We start from the raw sequence: 19,974 nt of genomic DNA on the forward strand, positions 1-19,974 counted from the left end.
TCTACCAGCAGAAGCACTGACAGCTTGAACTGATATATACACGATTATTGGACTCATGGAAATTCTATAAAAAAGGGGAAATAGAACTTGCTGGGTGTGAACTTGTGTTATTCTTCGTAAGAGGAGAAGGATGTCTTAAAAATGATTCAGATATAAAGAGGGCTGCTAAGATGCCACTGCTGGCCCAGACAGCATAATACCCGGGGCAGGCCTGTTTTCTCCTTGGTTCTGGAGATTATGGCCATGACTTCCATCTTCGTGGGTGGGGCTATCGGCCTGGGACAATGAGATGACACTGCCTCCACCCAAGTGAGCCTGGAGGATTGAGAATAGAGGCAAAGAGGCATAATTATTCTTGAGTCTTAAAATAAAACAGAATTCACTGGCAGCTTATGGATATACTTGCGACCTCATTTTTTTCTCCTTCCTTTCCTGTTCTCTGTTTGGAAATAGGAGTATCTCCCTATCTATTCCAAGATTGCAATTTTGAACTTGCTCTGTTGTCTAGTTTCACAAGATTGCAGCTGGACAGGATTTTAGACTTAGAATAAACTATATATAGTCTCATCCACACTTGATCTAAATCATATTTCGTTGAGATTTGGGATTTAGACTTGATGGTATTCTGGGTTAAGACTTGGTCTGAAAGTGTTTGTATTAGAGAAGGACACGAACTTGGAGTTCCAAAGGGTGGAGCGTTGTGGGTTGAATCCTATCCTCTCAATACAAATGTGGAGATCAGAGTCTCCAGTTCCTCAAACTGAATGATTTGGAGATTATAATGAGCCTGTTAGGGTGGGTTCTGATCCAATCCAACTGTTACCCATATAAAAGGAAATTCTACATAGGAAGTGATACCAGGGACATGCCACACAGAGGAAAAGCAAGAAAAATTATGTGAGGAGGACCCAGTAAGGAAGCAGCCATTTGAAAGAAAAGAGAAAGGCCTTAAAAGCCACAGAAAATTCATGCTTTCATGCTTTGATCTTCAATTTCTAACATCCATTAATGTGCAGAAATAAACTTCTGTTCTTTATGATGCCTGTAATATTTGGTTATGGAAGACCTAGCAACTGGATACAGCATTCACAGCATTGCTGGAGTGGTAAATATAAATTTTGAAAATATCAAAATCTTTTTTAAAAAAATTCAGAACCCACTTGACAGAAATGGTCAATGAGAGAAAGAAATTTCAGTTTAAATATGGACTTGATTATATTGAATTTTTCCTACTGAAGCTTGTGTCCATGGACATATGCTGAACTCAGACAACGCTAACTTTTAATACTAAGAACCTAAAGTACTGTGAAGAAGTATCAATTTTAGGGCTGGCGTTGTGGCATGGCAGGTAAAGATTCTGCCTGCAGTGCTGGCGTCCCATAATGGGTGCTGATTCGTGTCTCTGTTGTTCCACTTCTGATCCATTTCTCGCTTAGGTACCTGGGAAAGCAGCAGAGGATGGCCCAAGTGCTTGGGCCCCTGCACCCAGAAGAAGCTCCTAGCTCATGGCTTCTGCTTGGCCCAGCCCTGGCATTTGTGGTAATATGGGGAGTGAACCAGTGGATTGAAGATCTGTCTCTGCGTATCTCCCTTTCTCAGTTCGCAACTCTGTCAAATAAATAAAATCTTTTTTTTTTCATTTTTTAAAAAAGAGATATCAATTTAGGGGATTAACTAAGAAAGTGAACAAAGTCATGATCTTCAGTAATGACACTCTATGTATGATTAAATAGAGTCTTACAGGAGGAATGGTACATTTTCAGTCAACTCTCAATCTTTAAGATGGACACTGCCAAGGAAGAAATTTCCCTTTCATAAAATATCACTTGGGGCCAGTATTTGGGGTGGAAGTTTAAGCCTCTGCCTGCAGCACCAGTATCCCATATGCGTGCCTGTTCATGTCCCAGATGCTCTACTTCCAATCCATGTCTCTGCTATGGCCTGGGAAAACAGAGACAGCCCAAGCACTTGGGCCCCTACACCCATGTGGAAAATCTGGATGAAGATATAGTCTCCTGGCTTTGGTCTAGTCCAGCACTATTTGTTGCAGCCATTTGGGGAGTGAATCAGTGGGTGGAAAACCACTTTATCTCTCTGGAAAACCACTGTATCTCTCTCTCTATCTCCTTCTCTCTCTCTGTATTTCTGACTTTCAAATAAATAAAGTAAAATATATTAAAAAAAAGTCTTCTATACTCAAATAAGGAGAAATGATTTCTATATCTCTGCCTTTTAAATAAATGAATGAATAAATAATTAAATCTAAAAAAATCACTTGACACATTTTCACTAAAGAAAAGCAAACAGAAATTAACCATTAACTCACACATCAGAGGATTTATGAGATTCTTCAGTGTAAGTTATTATTATTATTTTCATCATTATTATTATTTTATGGGAGTGTGCGTCCTCTTCCCTCAGCCTAGGAAGCAGATCATTTGCCAAGCCGGACATATGAATCTTCTACTGACTACTCAATAAAAATTACCTTCCTATGGAGTTTGCTTCAGCGATTTCATATATCTTATCAAACTTTAAAGTATTTTGGCTGCTGATAGAAACTGTGCATAAATGAGACATCACATCCAGTTACATACCTCAGAAAGGATCAAGTTACTCCAGTCAAAATAAAATTAGGAGAATAAAATTGTAGATATTAACTTCCTTTGCAGCACTATGAAAAATTCAGTTCAATCACAGTACTAAATCAGTTCGATTAATGTTAAGTTCATTTCTTCTTCTCATTATACTGTTCCTGTTCCTTTTACCTTATAACCTTACGAGTTCCATTCGCTTGTAGTCTAATATTTACAGTCATATATTTAAGGCCTACATTAATGTTTCCCCTGGAAAAATTTCACATTTATACCCTAATGTATAAAGAACTATGAACAGCTTTTTAAAAATGAGATTGTTCTTTTTCTAGCTCAGATTGCTTAGTGGATATAACATTGGGAGTGGGAGTAGAATGTTAGAGGTGGAACTAATACTCGTCAAACAAGACTTGTGATTCCAAGAAGAGTTGAGGCCTCTTGCTAATGGAATTTATCATAAATGACTTAAAAAGTACTGTGGCTCAATTATTGAAAATAAATTAAGTGTAATGAATGTTTAATAGAACAATTGATTTACTTTAGGAGTGAAAAATATGAAGATATTTTTAAAGAATATCTTTTAAAATAAAAATATGCACATTTGTTTGATTTTTGCAGGAGAAAATTGAAATGGTATTCATACTGTGCTGATATTATTTGAGGGTAAAAAGTGAAATGCAGAGTAAAATCATCAGGAAACAATAGAGAAGAGGATGGGCAGATTGCTCAGAATTTATGATGCGTTTGGAATGTCGTCACACCATTTCTAGGTATGAGGCCCAGCACCAATCTATATATTCCAGAGTCCTGGGAAGCAGTGGGTGATGGCTCAAATACTTCATTCCCTGTCACCTGTTTGGGAAACCTTAACTGAGTGCCTGGCTCCTGGCTTTGGCCTGGCCCAACCCCATCTTCTGCTGCCACTTGGGAGTAAGCCGGCAGATAGAAAATCTCTGCTCCGTCCTTCTCTCTTTGTCTCTCTGCATTTCAAATAAATAAAAATAATTTAAAAAAAAGAGACAGAAGAGCAGATTATAGTGATTTAAGGGAGCATATGCATTAGGCATTATGAGGTAGAAAATGGAAACACTGCCTCTGCTTTCAGCGATAGCACAATAATGAAAAGGTCATTGCAATGGTATTAAATTTGGAATATTTCCAGCAATGAATGGAAAAGAACACCAAGACAGACACTGTGACCAGCAGTATCTGGTACTATTGAACTGTACTAAATAACTGGGGAGGGGAGGGATTTATGGAATTTCATTATTAAATGGAGTATGATAAACTTTGAAAAAAATTGTGCCTTCTGTCAGTGTTTTATTTTGCTAAACAAGCGAGGGAAACACAGACTTTTTAATGTGTATAGTCTTTTTGTCTCATTTTCCAAAATAAAAGGCAAAATAAATTCATAGGTGATGATTAAAAAATTATTCAATTTTTTTCTGTGTTTTCTGTAGGATGGGCTATATTCTCAAGGTCTGGAATAGGAATACCTAATTGCTTTTGAAAAATTCTTTGTTTTTATTTTTGTTTACCAGAACAATGTATCTCCTTTAAAAGGTTTTATGATGTGAAAAATAAAGGAGATGAGCAAAAAAAAAAAAAAAATCAATCACTATGTTTTCTTTGTTCCTTTAAGATTATCCCCTTAAATTAATTAGCAGAAGTATGCATGAATGTGTACCTCTTGAGCTATTGTGAGGCAGTATTTGTATGACTTGGGTACCCTCAATTTATCCAAACTGTAGCTAAATCAAGCCCTATGAAATATCGAGGCAGAAAACAATAACCATCATAAGCGGACAACACTTAAGTAAGTGCTATCTTTAATGAAAGACTATATTACTAGTGATAATATCTTTGGCTATAAAATAAAGGAATATAAATAAAGTAAATCATGTAATATCTTACATGACCATATTTGGTGTTACAAAATTAACTTATAAAAGCAGCTCTAAAACTCACTTTAAATTATTGTATCTTTTACTTTTTAGCCAATAAATACACAATCTTTAATAATCTATGAGGGCATTTCTTTAAAAAAACTTCCATTTATTTTTACAATACAAACGTTTGTTTCATAGAATATTTTGGTTGCCAACTTCTGAAAACATTAATGAATACGCTTGGTCTTATGCACATGAAATAACCTTGTGCTGACAGCATAGTAATACTGAAGAAAAGCTTTTAAAATAATATCAATTTTCCATAATACATCATGCAGAGTGCATGATAATCAGATGCTCTACAAAACAATTTTTGATGTGATCTTTTCTCTTTTCCTTCATACCTTTTTAAAGTTGATGCATCATCAAAACATTTTGTTTTCTTATGAGTTTCACAAAAAGAGGATGAAAAACATCTTGTGACCTTTTCTACTAGGGGCTGAAACTTTCCTGCCTTTCATTCAGGTCTCCATTAGTCGAAAGTGGTTTTAGCTGGCTGTACACAGCATTTCCGTCAATTACCAGCTTTTATCTTGTTGTTATCATAAAAGACCATTTCTTTCCTAAAATGGTCAATTAAGTTCATGAAAATGAATGGCAAGGAATATACAATTTGTTAGTCGTACTGTCAGGAGTACACTGGTCTTGGGGAAAAACATTTCAGAGGATTTCTTAATGAATAGAAATAGCTTTCATCTGAGATGTTTGCTTGCATTGCTTTCTTTTTCTTTTATTTTCTGGCCACAATTCAGAGTTAACAACGCAGTAATTGAGTATTTGAAAGCTCTTAAAACATCCACCTTATACTTAAAGAAGGTCCCCATGTTTTTTCTTAACTACCACATTTGTTTCTGTTTGTATGAAGTGAATTTTAAATCAGTTAGAGTATTCAGTTGTACTTGAAAACATGAGAAAAAGGTTCATTTTTATTTGATAATAATGTGATAGAAGGCACAGCATTTAGAGTAAATTAATCAAGTAGGGTACACTCCTAATATTGAGAAATGTTGTATCAGTGAATATAAAGCTTGAAAATATAACAGGAAAAGTGATAGACAGCAGAATGTGTAGACTACCATAACGCTGTGGATGTTCCACAGCAGGGAAGCAGGCTGCAGTAGTGAGGGATTTGTTGGTTAAATCTGAATATTGCCTACTTTCACTCTTAGGTTTTTTTAAAGATTTATTTATGTATTTGAAATGTAGAGTTATAGAGAGGGAAAGGTCTTCCATCCATTGGTTTACTCCCTAAAGGACCACAATGGCCAGAACTAGGCCATACAGCAGCCAGGGGCCTGGACTCCATCCGGGTCTCCCAGGAACTTGGGCCATCTGTTGCTCTTCCAGGTGTATTATCAAGGATATGAATGGGAAATGAAGTAGCCAGGATTCAAACTGGTGCTCATATGGGATGCCAGCATTGCAAGCAATGGTTTAATCTGCTGTGCCACAATTCTGGCTACCTACTTTGGTTCTTACAACAAATTTAAACCATTTTTTATTTGTCATATTGTTCTAGATCCAATGGATATTCCAGTGGTCACAGAGAAGATAGGCAATACATGTAAGTTGTAGTATGTTACTATGGTATCTTCTAATCTATCCAAAAAAATCTATTTTATTAATGTGAAATTTGATGAATGTGTTTCTAGATTATGAGTGGAAGTTTTAAATGGTTAGATTTATCAAGAAAACAACTATTCTAGTTATAAAAAATTGTGACTCAAACATTTTTCTCTTGGCAAAAGTATAAAAGGCAATGCCAGGGAAAACTCACTGAACAAAGATAAATACTGCACCAAGATGATTTTTATCCCTCTTTTCATTTGAAACTCTGAAGATAGGAGATTGTTGAGCCAAGGCATGGTTAATTTTGTATGTGAGACTGGCTAGGCTATGGTCCCAGCTTTTTGATTAAACAACAGTGTGATTGTCACTGTGAAAGTATTTTTAGATGAGATCAACATGTAAATCAGTAGAGAAAGCAGATGATCCTTCGTAATGTGGGTGGGCTTCATCCAAACAGAACAAAAACCAACCTCCCTTGAGAAAGGAGGAATTCTGCTTTTGAACTCCCATTGCAGAATGAACACCTTCCTGGATCTTTGGACAGCTTCCCTGCCTTTCCAACTTGGGATTTACTAACTTCACAATTGCATGAGCTAATTCCTTAAATTAAATCACTCTCAATATACACACATACACACACACACACACACACAGGTGCACACAGCTGCATTCTACTGAACAGCAAGGCTGCATTTTGCAAAAGGTATTAGTCTGTTTCCTAGTTGTGCCTACTTACACCCACTAAGATGGCTATGAGGCCACTAGCTCATACAATTTTTTTTGCCCCACCATCATGTATGTAGTCCCTTGGTCCTTGACTATATACTGTTATGCAGCGCATGACTGCATGCATATTTGTGTGTGTATATGCCATCAACAAATGGCATCAACAACATAATTAATGTGTAGTATATACACATTCTTAATTTTGCTATATCAGTAAATTAGACAATCCTGGAGTAATTTAGCTCAAGGAGTTTATATAATTAATTTACATGATTAGCCGGCGCCCCGGCTCACTAGGCTAATCCTCCACCTTGTGGCGCCGGCACACCGGGTTCTAGTCCCGGTCGGGGCGCCGGATTCTGTCCCGGTTGCCCCTCTTCCAGGCCAGCCCTCTGCTGTGGCCAGGGAGTGCAGTGGAGGATGGCCCAGGTGCTTGGGCCCTGCACCCCATGGGAGACCAGGAAAAGCACCTGGCTCCTGGCTCCTGTCATCGGATCAGCACGGTGCGCCGGCTGCAACGCGCCGGCCGCGGCGGCCATTGGAGGGTGAACCAACGGCAAAAGGAAGACCTTTCTCTCTGTCTCTCTCTCTCACTGTCCACTCTGCCTGTCAAAAAATAAAAAAATAAATAAATAAATAAAAAAATAAAAAATAATTTACATGATTAGAACTATGAATATAATAAAAAGGGAGAGTGATTGTTTTCTCAAAGGTAATTAAACATTTTCAATTTTTTTTTCAAATTTTAATTTGACATGTGTGACCTGATATTTTGAAGCATTTACCTTTGCATTTGATTGCCCAATTTTATACTCTTCCTGTCATCTGCCAGTATTTCCCTGAGCAAAAATGTAAAAATTTGTTTTGCATTGATATTTTTGTAAATATGGAAAAAATACACAAGCACTTGTAGTTCATAGATTGTAGATAAAGTATAAATTTTTAACTCTTCTTCTTTTGACTCTGTGGTATTGCCAAAATTTTCTCTACAAAACATATACAATGTTCTAATAAACAGTGATGGATGGCTTAATAAAGAACCAGCGTAATTTCATCAATTTAGATGCTTTGTGTCACATAAATATTTTTCATTCACAGAATTTTGTATTTCGCTTTATAAATTTCTTCATGTTTTGTTACGAAATTTTGCAGTGAAGGCATATTAGTAGATAAGAGATATTAAGAGAAAGGTATAAAAAAGGAGTGGAGATTAATAAATATAAAAACCACTATAATGATTCCTCATCAGGAATGATGTTGCCTGAAGCTGAAGCTGCATCTTCAACGTTTCTTTTCTTTTGAAAGACAGAGTTACAGAGAGAGCTAGAGACAGAGAGAGAGGTTTTTTATCCGCTGGCTCACTCCACAGATGGCCGCAATGGCTGGAGCTGCGCTGATCCGAAGACAGGAGCCAGGAGCTTCTACTGGGTTTCCCATGAAGGTGCAAGAGCTCAGACACTTGGGCCACCTTCTACTGCTTTCCCAGGCCATAGCAGAATGCTGGATCAGAGTGGTGCCCATATGGGTTGCCGGCACTTCAGACCAGGGCATTAATCCACTGCACCACAGCGCCAGACCCTCAACTTTTCTTCTTATATTTAAAGTCTAAGAATTTGCCTCAAGTATTATGAGTAAAAGATATTTCATGAGTGGATGCTTAGAATAATTAATTAAGAAAATTTAATTGTTACAATTTCAATGTAGACACTACTATCAATCAAGATTATTCTATATCCATTTTATTTAGTATTTGAATAATCAAAATCAATTTTAGATGCAAGTATTCTAAAGCATTGGCTCTTCATAAAATACAAAAGTATACTATCTTCAATAATCCTTCCACAATATCCTCTATTTATTAAAGAGATATCACAGCAAAATGTCGAAAATGCTACTGTTCAGACATATGATCAGAAAGTGTGAAAGAAAGTAATGACACTTCATAAAGTTAACTAGTCATCTGAAACTGAGAAGTATCAACCCTCTAAATTCTGGAAATGAGTAATACCTTTCTTTTATTTTTCATTCTTTTATATCAAGCCAATTTTTATTATTGGTTACATTGTAGCCCACCAATATTAGACAGACATATTCTTAAAATAATACATAATAATATTACAATACTATTTGTAATTTTACTCTTGTAAAGCCATAATCATGTATCATTTAATAATCAGATACTTGTGACCAGGAATTTTCAGTATTTAATCAAATGAAATAATCCTAATAACTTACATGCAAACACGAACGATTATAAGAAAAACTTACACATATCTGAACATTCAGTTAACATCTTCATGCCCCTTGGAACATGTTTTACATTTCAAATATTCAATGCAAATCAGAAAATCTCTTTTCAATTAAATAAAATCTTCTCATGTCCAAGATTCAGAGAAGATATGATGAATATCATATTCCTGCAATCCATCTAGCTTTCAATAATTATTTACTTGATTGACTTTTACATACATACAATTCTAGAAATTTTAACTTTAATTACAATTTTAGAGCAAACAGGAAACCTTCAAATAGCTAAATTTGTGTTATAGAAATAAAATATGCAGAACTGAAATTTCATTACAATACAGGATGAAGCTAGATAAAGCCAAATTTTAATTCAGATTCTGCCAGTTATATAAAATCAAAATAAGGAAAGATTTGCCTATATAAAGTGTGTATAACAGGAATTTGCAAATAGTTGAATTCTAAAATTATAAAGACAAAATATGGTCATACTTGACACATAAACAGAAATGAGACTGTTGATCAAAGAGCCAGAGGTATTAACTACCTTATTTTTCCAGTTTTTACATATAAATTAAAGAGAATTAATTCCTACCTCCTAAATTCTTTGAAACTTAAATATAATACTGGTCAAATAAGAGATTTATATTTTTGCAAACAAAAAACTATAAAAAGCAAGGCTCAGCAAAGATTCAGCAAACTTACATTTTACACAAATTGCACAAGTCCTTCTTTCATCTCAAAGAATAATAATATCTGCACCTCAGTACTATGCACATGAAATAGTTCAGAAACCTAATAAAATAAAACACAATGTAAATTTATGGAATTTCTTGCAAGAAAACTTTGTAAACCAAATCATGAATGTACTTTAGTGTGCTAATCTTTCCCATTATTGTAGTAGGTTTTCTCAAAGTTAATTTGTCCATTTTAATACGTGAAAAATATATTCAGACATTTTACTTTTAGCTCCTTTGTTTATTTTTTTACCATATTATATTTTATTTTTATGCTAATATGATACTAATACAAAGAGAACTGATTCAATATAGTTAATAGATACAACTCAAAGAATATACTGATTTTTTTGTAATTCAAATCTGTCTTAACTTGAAAAATTATATATATGTATATATACTCTTTTTAAAACTATATAATCAGAATATATAACATCAAGTAAACTCTGCATATCATAACATCTATGCCATATGGTATATTCAACAAGTAGCTATTAAATATAAAGTAGCTATTACGTATATTCAACAAGTATCTATTAAATGACAAAACCCATAGTACTGATGCTGTTTTGTCTTTGTTTTGTTTGCTTAATTTTATTTAAATCTAGAACATTTTAGTGCCTGAAAAAAGCTCTATTAAGCCAAGCTTTGATCTTTTAACTCTATTAGGACTAGGTGGTCCAAATCTACAGCAAAAACCTGAAATTTAACTATAAGAATATCCATAAAATTGTCTAGTGTGAGTTTACTATGTCCTTTTGAGTTTCCTATAATTTCCAGTAATTTGTTCTGTATTCAAGGGATCTAGAAGAAAACAAATAATGTGGTAGGTCATATTCAGACTTTTATTTGAAACTGCCATAATCCAGAGTACAATCCAGAGTGGAATGACCATTTTTTAGTGAAAAAATTAGTGCATAGCAAATTATTATCAATCAAAAGTCTACATGTCTCATAATCATAAACATCTGAAATCTAGCTATTTTAATTCCATTTTATATTTCCTTCTGTTTCATGAACATATCTTATTTGACAGAAGTCACAGAGAAAGAGACAGAGACAAACACAGAGAGCACTTCCATCTGGTTCACTCCTCAAATACCAAAACAGCCAGGTTTGGGCCAAGCTGAAGACACTGCCCAGTGTATATATTTGCAGGAAGCTGGACTGAAAGCAGATTTAGATCAGGCACTACGATATGGAAGGCAGGCATCCCAAGAGAGCACCCAGCTACCACTCCATACATCCACTCCCACAGGCCTTTTTAAATAAGTACTACAAATTTATCCATGCACATATTCTTTTTCCCCAAAATTTGTTCTTTCCTTGCCTTTGAAAACTTGTTCTCTAAAACAGTTCCAAGATCAAATCAGTAAAATCAAGTGTGGGCCGGTGCTGTGGCTCACTTTGTTAATCCTCCGCCTGTGGCGCTAGCATCCGATATGGGTGTTGGGTTCTAGTCCTGGTTGTTCCTTTTCTAGTCCAGCTCTCTGCTGTGGCCTGGGAGGGCAGTGGAGGATGGCCCAAGTGCTCCTGCTCCTTCATGGGAGACCAGAAGGAAGCACCTGGCTCCTGGCTTCAGACAGGTGCAACGCTGGCCGTAGCAGCCATTTGGAAGAAGACCTTTCTCTCTGTCTCTCTCTCTCACTGTCTATAATGCTACCTGTCAAATAAAAAAAAAAATCAAGTGAATGTGTTATTTTTCATCAGTAAATAATGTAGGCTAGATAATTTATTTGGTAATTATTTTAAATATCTAAAGATATTTAATCATTAACTCTGTATTATATATTCTCTCTCCTAACAAAAACAACGCAAAGTTTGCAATGAGTTATACTCTTGAGGGAAACATAATATGGCACTCATCTATGGATGCTACCATTTTTTTCATTTTGATTTGGAAGACAAATTAGAAACAAAGCTATAATCTGTTCTTACCTACTATAAAAACTTTTTTCTGCCAATGTGTCTTCCCAGAGTCCCTGTAGGACACCTAAAGTTACAGTGAAGTTTTAGAACAAAGATAAATGAGATTCCTACTGAAGGAATCAAGACCAATTAGTAGTGTATAAAATATAAATATGTTCATAAATACATTAAAATAAAGCCTTTAGGAAAAGTAGGTCAATGACATACTTTGACAGTTTCGAAAATAAATGAGATTTACAAGGTTAAATATGCTGAAATATCAAGCAATAATATTTAAAATGATGGGAAATAATATAAAAGAAAATATGTATACACATTCGCTCTCCCTAGGCAATTATATTTTCACACATTCATTAGTTTTCCTCAGAGAAAAGTACATATTCTTTTCCAGTAATCATTTATGAATATTCTTGAACCTATGTTGTCCATCTCTTACAAGAATTAGTGGGTTTCTTTCTTTTTTTTTTTTTCATTAACTTCCCCTTTGACATTCATATTATTTACTCAGGTATTTTCATTGTTAACTCAAAAGGATATTCCATATCTAATCCTCCTAATTCCTCTTGTTATCATCCCATCTGGACTAACAAACCCAGGACTTCAGCTATCACTCCCAATTTGAAATAAGAATTTCAAATAAATTAAATTTCAAATGAGAATTAAAACTACATACTCTTCTTGGAAAGTACCCCTTATCTGCTTTGCAATTCTGAAAGCACTTCTTTCTACAGCTAAGATTTAATCAATCCATTTCTGAAAGGCCTTGCATTTGACCATCTACCTGTTGCTAAACTCGAAGAATCCTGAAACCCTGTTGAAGACAAGAGTTCTGCTTTGCTTAGTAAAATCAGGTGCAGAAGGCACAAAGCCCTTTGTTTACGCAGAGAATTCTGCTTCCACTTTCACTTACTGAGTGTTCAACTCCTCCTTCAAGAAATGGTCTCACACTGTCATTTTAAGGATGACTGTTCTGAGCCCAACTAAGGCTGTCTGCTAGATACAGTGTCATCTGTATCTGAGCTCCTCCCTAGCCTACATTATGATAACATGGTTTATAATCTAATAGGTCTCCTTTACATAATGGAGTATGCGGGACTGAAGATGTATCACTTGTCAAATACCCTTGTTTTTACAAATATGCTTTTTGATATCTTGCAAATATTCTGGTTTTATTCAGCAGATGCATTTATTTTAGCTTTAGTTCTCTTTTTAAAAAATGTTATGTGCCTTTTGTGATGGGGTTGGGGGAAAGGAAGAGAGGGAATCTTCCATCTGCTGGCTCATTCTCCAAATTCAGACAACTGGGGCTGATCCAAACTGAAACCAGGAGCCAGGAGCTCAATCCGATTCTTGTAACTGCATGGCAGTGATAAAAATGTTTCAATTATCAACTGCTATTACTGATTGTACATTAGCCAGAAACTAAAATTAAAAATTAATCCTGAACTTGAAACAGGGCACACAGATATAAGATGCAAGTGTCTTAACCACTGCACCAAATACAAACTCCAGCCCACTGATTGAAACAAACAAAATAAAACAACTTTATTTCAACTATTGTGAGTAAATTTTAGACAATCTTTGTATCAAATGCATTGTACCCCTTATAAGTGTAAGGTTGGATGAGTGGGAACAAGTATGTATCAGGCAATCACTGAGACAATTGACATTCAGAATTTTCCCATCCCATCTCTTGTGTCCTTCCTTGGGCATCTGGTTTTCCTCTTGTTAATATTGCTCATTTTTACCTGCTCAAATGTTTTATGTAGACAGAATCATAAAAGACTTTTTTGTCCTACTTTTTATTAATCTAGTATGATGTCTAAGAGTTAACCAATGTTGCATAATACATTGCTTTATATTTCAGGATAGTAATGATATGCGGCACACACATGTGTTCTATAAAATATGAAATTTCTAGTGCTCTAATATAAATGCCATGCTTCTCTGTTGAGTCATTAATAGATATTTTATTATTTCTATTTTTGTGATATTATAAATAAATATGCTATGAATATGCATAATGTGCTTTAAAAAAACAGAGGGGTGGAACAACTAGGTTATATCTTCAATGAATGGTTAAATTTGTAAGAAACAGTCAATTTTTTCCAAGTTCTAATAATTTATCATTTTCTGTCAAAGGGTAAGATGACCAGTTTCTGTGAATGCTCATTTATCACTTGATATATTTGTCATTTTTATGTTTGACATTCTGTTTTGTGTATAATAGTTACTCATTGTGTTTTCATTTTGCTTTCACCTGATTAAAATTATTCTAAGCATCATTTTATGTTCATGGACATTTATGTGTCTTCCTATTTGACATGTATATATCATAAAGTAAGAAATTATCTCAGTATTGTTGGATTTTTCTTTTTAGATTTGTTTTGAAAGATTGAGGAAGAGCTACAGAGTGAAGACAACTAAACAGAATAGCAATCTGAAGAGATGAATTTTTCTGAATTGGACTTTTAACATAAAATTTTTAGAATTTGTTAGAAAATCAAATGAATTCAGGATTCGCAATCAAATTATTGTTATTAATTTTCTGATTTTTGAGCAGGTTTAAAGTCCTGCAGATTATATTTTTAGTAAATTCTATCTATAATATTGGGAAATAGTGTTTATTATTACATAACAAATTACTCAAAGCTATTAGCTCAAAAATATCAAATTTTTATTTTCCCACAAATCTGCAAGCTGCATTTGCATTTAGGAATGATTTAGGGACTCTTATGAAGTTACAATGAAGATATTGGCCGGATGTACAGTATCCTAATAGCTTGACGAGAGCTACAGAACCTATCTTCACAGTGGATCATAAGTATGGCTGTTGGCCAGAGGCCTCAGTTCCTTACCATGTATGATTCATTGTAAGTTCTTTGGATGTTTTTGAAACATCTCTCTTTCAAAAATTCACAGGACTCAAAATGCCAAAGTATACGTTTATGTTTCTTATTACAATGGACCTCCTGATAAAAAGGTGACACAATTTATTATTACAATTATCTTGAATTATGTAAGATGTTATTCCCTAATCAGAGGCATCATCATGACCAATTATTTGAAAAATTAAATTATTACACAATTTCTTAATTTTTATTTATATAAAAGGAACAAATTCCATGTATTTCATATATAAAAATTTAAGAACATAATGATGCTTCCCATCCTACTCTCCCTCCCTCTCTCATTACCACACTATTACTCCTTCCTTTCTTATTTTCTATTAATTTTTACCTTGGTATACCTTTAATTTACTTTATAATCACAAGTGTAATCCTCCACAAATGAAGAATGTTAACAAGTAGTAAGTAGAAAAACCACTGTTCCTCAGAAATCTAGAGAAGGGTTGTAAATAATAATCTAATCTCAAAATGTCAATTTCACTCATATATATTATATTTTTAAAATAAGATATTAAAATTGACTAACATATCAAATATTCCAAATTTTATAATATCACTCTTAATCTTCATGCCAAGGCATTCTTTGCTCCCAGTAATGATAAGGATTTTTATTTCTTTTACTGTTTACAGATATGCTCAGTCACCAAATAGGATTTAGTGAAGTCTTTAAGAGCTGAACTAGCTAAATTTTGTAAAGGTCAAATAATGGAATTCTAGTAAGTGTTAGACAACTAGTACAAAACACATATTCACACAGCAACCCTGACAACTTATTTGCCATATTTTGTGGTGTAAATATTTGCACCATGACCCGTGTAAAATCACCAGCACTATACCTCGGTATGGAAGTTAGGAAGAAATACATACACTCAGCTCACAAGAGGTGGGGCAGCTGATTTCACCATAGCACTGAGACTGATACAAATGCTCCACTAATATGAAATGTAGGATACCCTTTCTTGCTAAGCACCCACTGCATTAGTTTTCTAGGGTTATTGTAATGTAATTAAAAAGTGAGTTGCTGAAACAACAGAAATTAACATCCCGCAGTTGTGGAAGTTCAAAATCCAGTATCAAAGTGCTGGTAGCATTGCATCCTTTGAGAGGAGAAATGGAAGAATCTGTTCCTATCTCTCGCCTAGATTTATACCATTCAATGGCAATCTTGGGTGTCCCTTTACTTCTATAGCCATAACCATGATTGCTGCCTTTATCTCCACATGGTGTTCTCCTTGTGTACATGTCTCTATCTTAATTTCACCTTTGCATAATGGCATTGATCATATGATATATAAGACTCCAACTTACCTTAATTAATCACATCACATAATGATCTCTATTAATTATATCTGCAATGATCCTACCTGCAAATAAGGTCACATTGTAATGTACTAAAGTTTAAGAACACAGCACATGTTTTTAACTCATAATATCTATGTAACCCCTACATCTAAATGCAGAGTGTTCTGGAAGAGGGTCAGGAAAATATAGTGCTTGATCCTTACTTGCAAGGTTCTTAGTAATTATACGTAATTACTGGTACAGAGCTTACAATCAAGAAATCAATGACTAGATTTGAATACTTTCTTATTCTCAAATACCATTAATTCAAAAGTGTGTTCACTGGATGTCTTACATTGAGAAACTCTATATGATCATTGGAAGCACACGGTCAATAAAAAGTTAATGTCAGGTGGTGGCACTGTGGCACAGGGGGTTAAGCTGCTACCTGTGACATCAGCATCCCATATGTGCACCCGTTCATGTGTTCATGTCCTGGCTACACCACTTCCAATCCATTCCCTGATAATGCACCTAGGAATGCAATGGAAGATGGCCCAATTACTTGGGTCCCTGAACCCACGTAGGTCTCCACATAGGACCCAGAACAAGCTCCTGGCTCCAAGCTTTTGTCTGGCCCAGCCCCAGTCAATGTAGCCATTCTGAGAATGAACCATCAGATAGAAGATCTGTTTGTTTCTGTCCTTCTCACTCTCTGCAACTCTGCCTTTCAAATAAATAAAGTACATCTTTTAAAAATCGAATGTTAAGCTGAGCTCTTTAGAACGCTTACAAAGATAGTTTCCTCCCAATAGAAATATCAAGAAATCTCTTAGGTGTCTTTATCCAATAATTTCAGTAATTTTCTTTGCAAACTTTATCATTTTTTATAGAATTTATTCATTTTTATCATTCATATATCTTTCCTCCCATTCATGTAAAAATAAATATTATTTACATGCAATATTTCATTTAATAACTAATTAACCATTTACATATTTGCATTAGTATGAATGATCACTACCCTGACTCTATAATACATCTTCCAAAGTTATTTCTAGCACAGGCATTATGAAGAGCTGTTGAATATATAAATCTATGCAGTGGAAATACAGTCCTTCCAGCAATAACAATGTTAAAGTGAATTTCGATCATTTATATCTTAATTAAAGAGTGTGAAAAGTTAATAACTAAGATGATCACCTTAAATTATTTAACATATAAATGTTATAAGTATGGTAAAATGTCTTGTCTCCAGTTTTTATTTATGTCCACAAAAAGGCTTTAATTCTACCAAGTTTTATAAAAGTCAGACTCAACTGAATGTCTTAGAGGGAAACATTCTGGTAACTGATAAGCAAATAATTTCTTACCATGCGTACTAAAAAGAAATGGCAAATTAAATTTCCTAGACAAAGGGAAACAGTGTTACCTTAGACATCAATGTATCAGCACCAGTTATGATAATAATGAACAAACTCATTTGAAATATTAAGTATCCCTTCATAGTTCAGCCTATTTTATTATCAAACCCCTCAAATCTTAGAATCATTATCTTTGTATGCTGAGTCTATTTTGTCTTCTTCCTTCTATGTTGAGGCCACCATTTTATTCCAGCTAGACTTGCCTAAATATGAAATAAATAAACCCAATAATCTTGGTAAACAATTTTCTTTACTTTTCATTAGCTGCATATTAATTAATTCATTCTGTGGATATAATAGAGCCACTACTAAAGTTTAGACTCTTTTTTTTTTTTTTTTTTTGACAGGCAGAGTGAACAGTGAGAGAGACAGAGAGAAAGGTCTTCCTTTGCCGTTGGTTCACCCTCCAATGGCCGCCACGGCCGGCACGCCGCGGCCAGCACACCGCGCTGATCTGAAGGCAGGAGCCAGGTGCTTCTCCTGGTCTCCCATGGGGTGCAGGGCCCAAGGACTTGGGCCATCCTCCACTGCACTCCCGGGCCACAGCAGAGAGCTGGCCTGGAAGAGGAACAACTGGGACAGAATCCGATGCCCCGACCGGGACTAGAACCCGGTGTGCTGGTGCCACAAGGCGGAGGATTAGCCTAGTGAGCCACGGCACTGGCCTATGTTTAGACTCTTTAAGAGGTGTTTGGACACAGTGCTAGAATGAATAGAAAAAGTTCTTAAGGTTACTGATTTCAAGTTTGAAGAATGAAAAAATAATATAAGCAAATATGAGGGTAATTCAAAAAGATCATGGAAAGTGGAAATAAAATGTCAATTTTTTGGTGCAAAAAATGGTGGATAGATTTCAGAATGCATATTTTCCGTGAACTTTTGAAGACATTCATATATTCATGACATACTAACTACCAGAAAAAAAAATAAGTAGAAAAAATGTGGAAAATGCAAGGGAACTACAATTTTTAATAAAATCCCTTCAACATATGTAGGAAAGAGAAATAGAAATGTGTGAGGGAAACATGGTGCAGACAGAAAACAGCAAATGTAAAGTTTTTCATATAGTTATGTGCCTCATGGTGTTCTAGGAACAGTGAGGTGATGAAGTGCCATGGGTAGAATGAGCAAGGGAAAAAGTATCAGGTGATGAAAACAAAAATAAATGAACAACGGAAACCATGGTATAGTCTATGCCATTTCAAGTACTTTGTTACTAGAATAGAAATATATCTGATGGCTTTAATCCCTGTATTCTGTCCCATTGAGTTATTTGTCTATTCTTTTGCCAGTGTGACATTATCTTGATTGTTGAAGTTTTGCTGTAATTCCTAATGTCAGGTAGTATCAGTTCTCCAGAATTGTTCTGGAATGTCATATTGACTGAATCTTTCATATCGTCTTACACATTTTAGAATCTGTTGTGGATATCCAGAAAAATTTTATTGGGATTGCGTTGAATCTCTAGTAATTAGCTAGATTGATGTCTTAAAAATATGGAGGCCGGTGCCGCAGCTCACTAGGCAAATCCTCCGCCTTAAAGTATGCTTGTGCATACAAAGTGTGTACATGCTTGTACATGCAAAGTACACACAGCCAAACATACATATCTTACATAGATTCCCATCTACACATACACATACTCCACAAAAAATAAACTCAAATAAAAATTTATGTCCCTGTATCTACAGTCATACACACATGCACATACACACACAAATATACACAGACATTGCTTAAACATGAATAGCATATGCACAACCTCTACCTATGTGTTCACATATACCTGTGAAATACTTCACTTAAACTTGCATATGTGCATTCCTCATAGACATATAGTCACATGGATATGTATATGCATGTCACACTCATATGCAGTCATATACACATAAACTTGAATATACAAATTGTCTACTGAAGTTCCCCTCCAATCTAATATACAAATACACATATGTACCTACAAGCTCAAGCAGACATATATGCATACACCCCCCATATCCTCTCACATGTACCCACTTGCACATCCCACATATATTCATTGCACTCAAGCATGCAGGACACTCCTACTTTTTCTTCAGGTACAACCTGGAAAATGAAGCCAGAAATCTGAAAATACATTTTAGTATACAGTTTTCTCACACTTTCATTTTAACTTCACCACCTCAAATTACCAATTTTTCAAAAATACATCTAGAATCGATCCCCAGTTTTTGTCCACAATCTAGTAAAGCATCATTGTTAATCTAGCTCCTAACACTTTTCAAGCCATATGTCTTAACTTTTATAATCTATGCTGCTTAATTTAGACAGTATAAATATTTTCAGAATAGTTTTTATTTCAGAAAAATTTGAAACTTTACAGCATTAACATTAAAATTTGTTCACTTCCATCAACAGAAATTTTTATTATTAAAATTAACCTATATGAAATGTATTGTGATGAAAAAACTATCATCTCTCTGAGGAAGGCATTTCAATGATTTAAGAATATATTTAGCATAATTGTTAAATCTATTTCAAATGAAAAAATCATAATGATACTATTGGATATATAACTTCATTTCAGAGACACCTGGCAAAATCATAGCAGATATTATGAGTACAAACATAAG

This window comes from Oryctolagus cuniculus, chromosome 14 (assembly GCF_051225735.1).
Source record: "Oryctolagus cuniculus isolate XC-2025 breed Fujian yellow rabbit chromosome 14, ASM5122573v1, whole genome shotgun sequence".
In the NCBI taxonomy this organism is placed as follows: Eukaryota; Metazoa; Chordata; class Mammalia; order Lagomorpha; family Leporidae; genus Oryctolagus; species Oryctolagus cuniculus.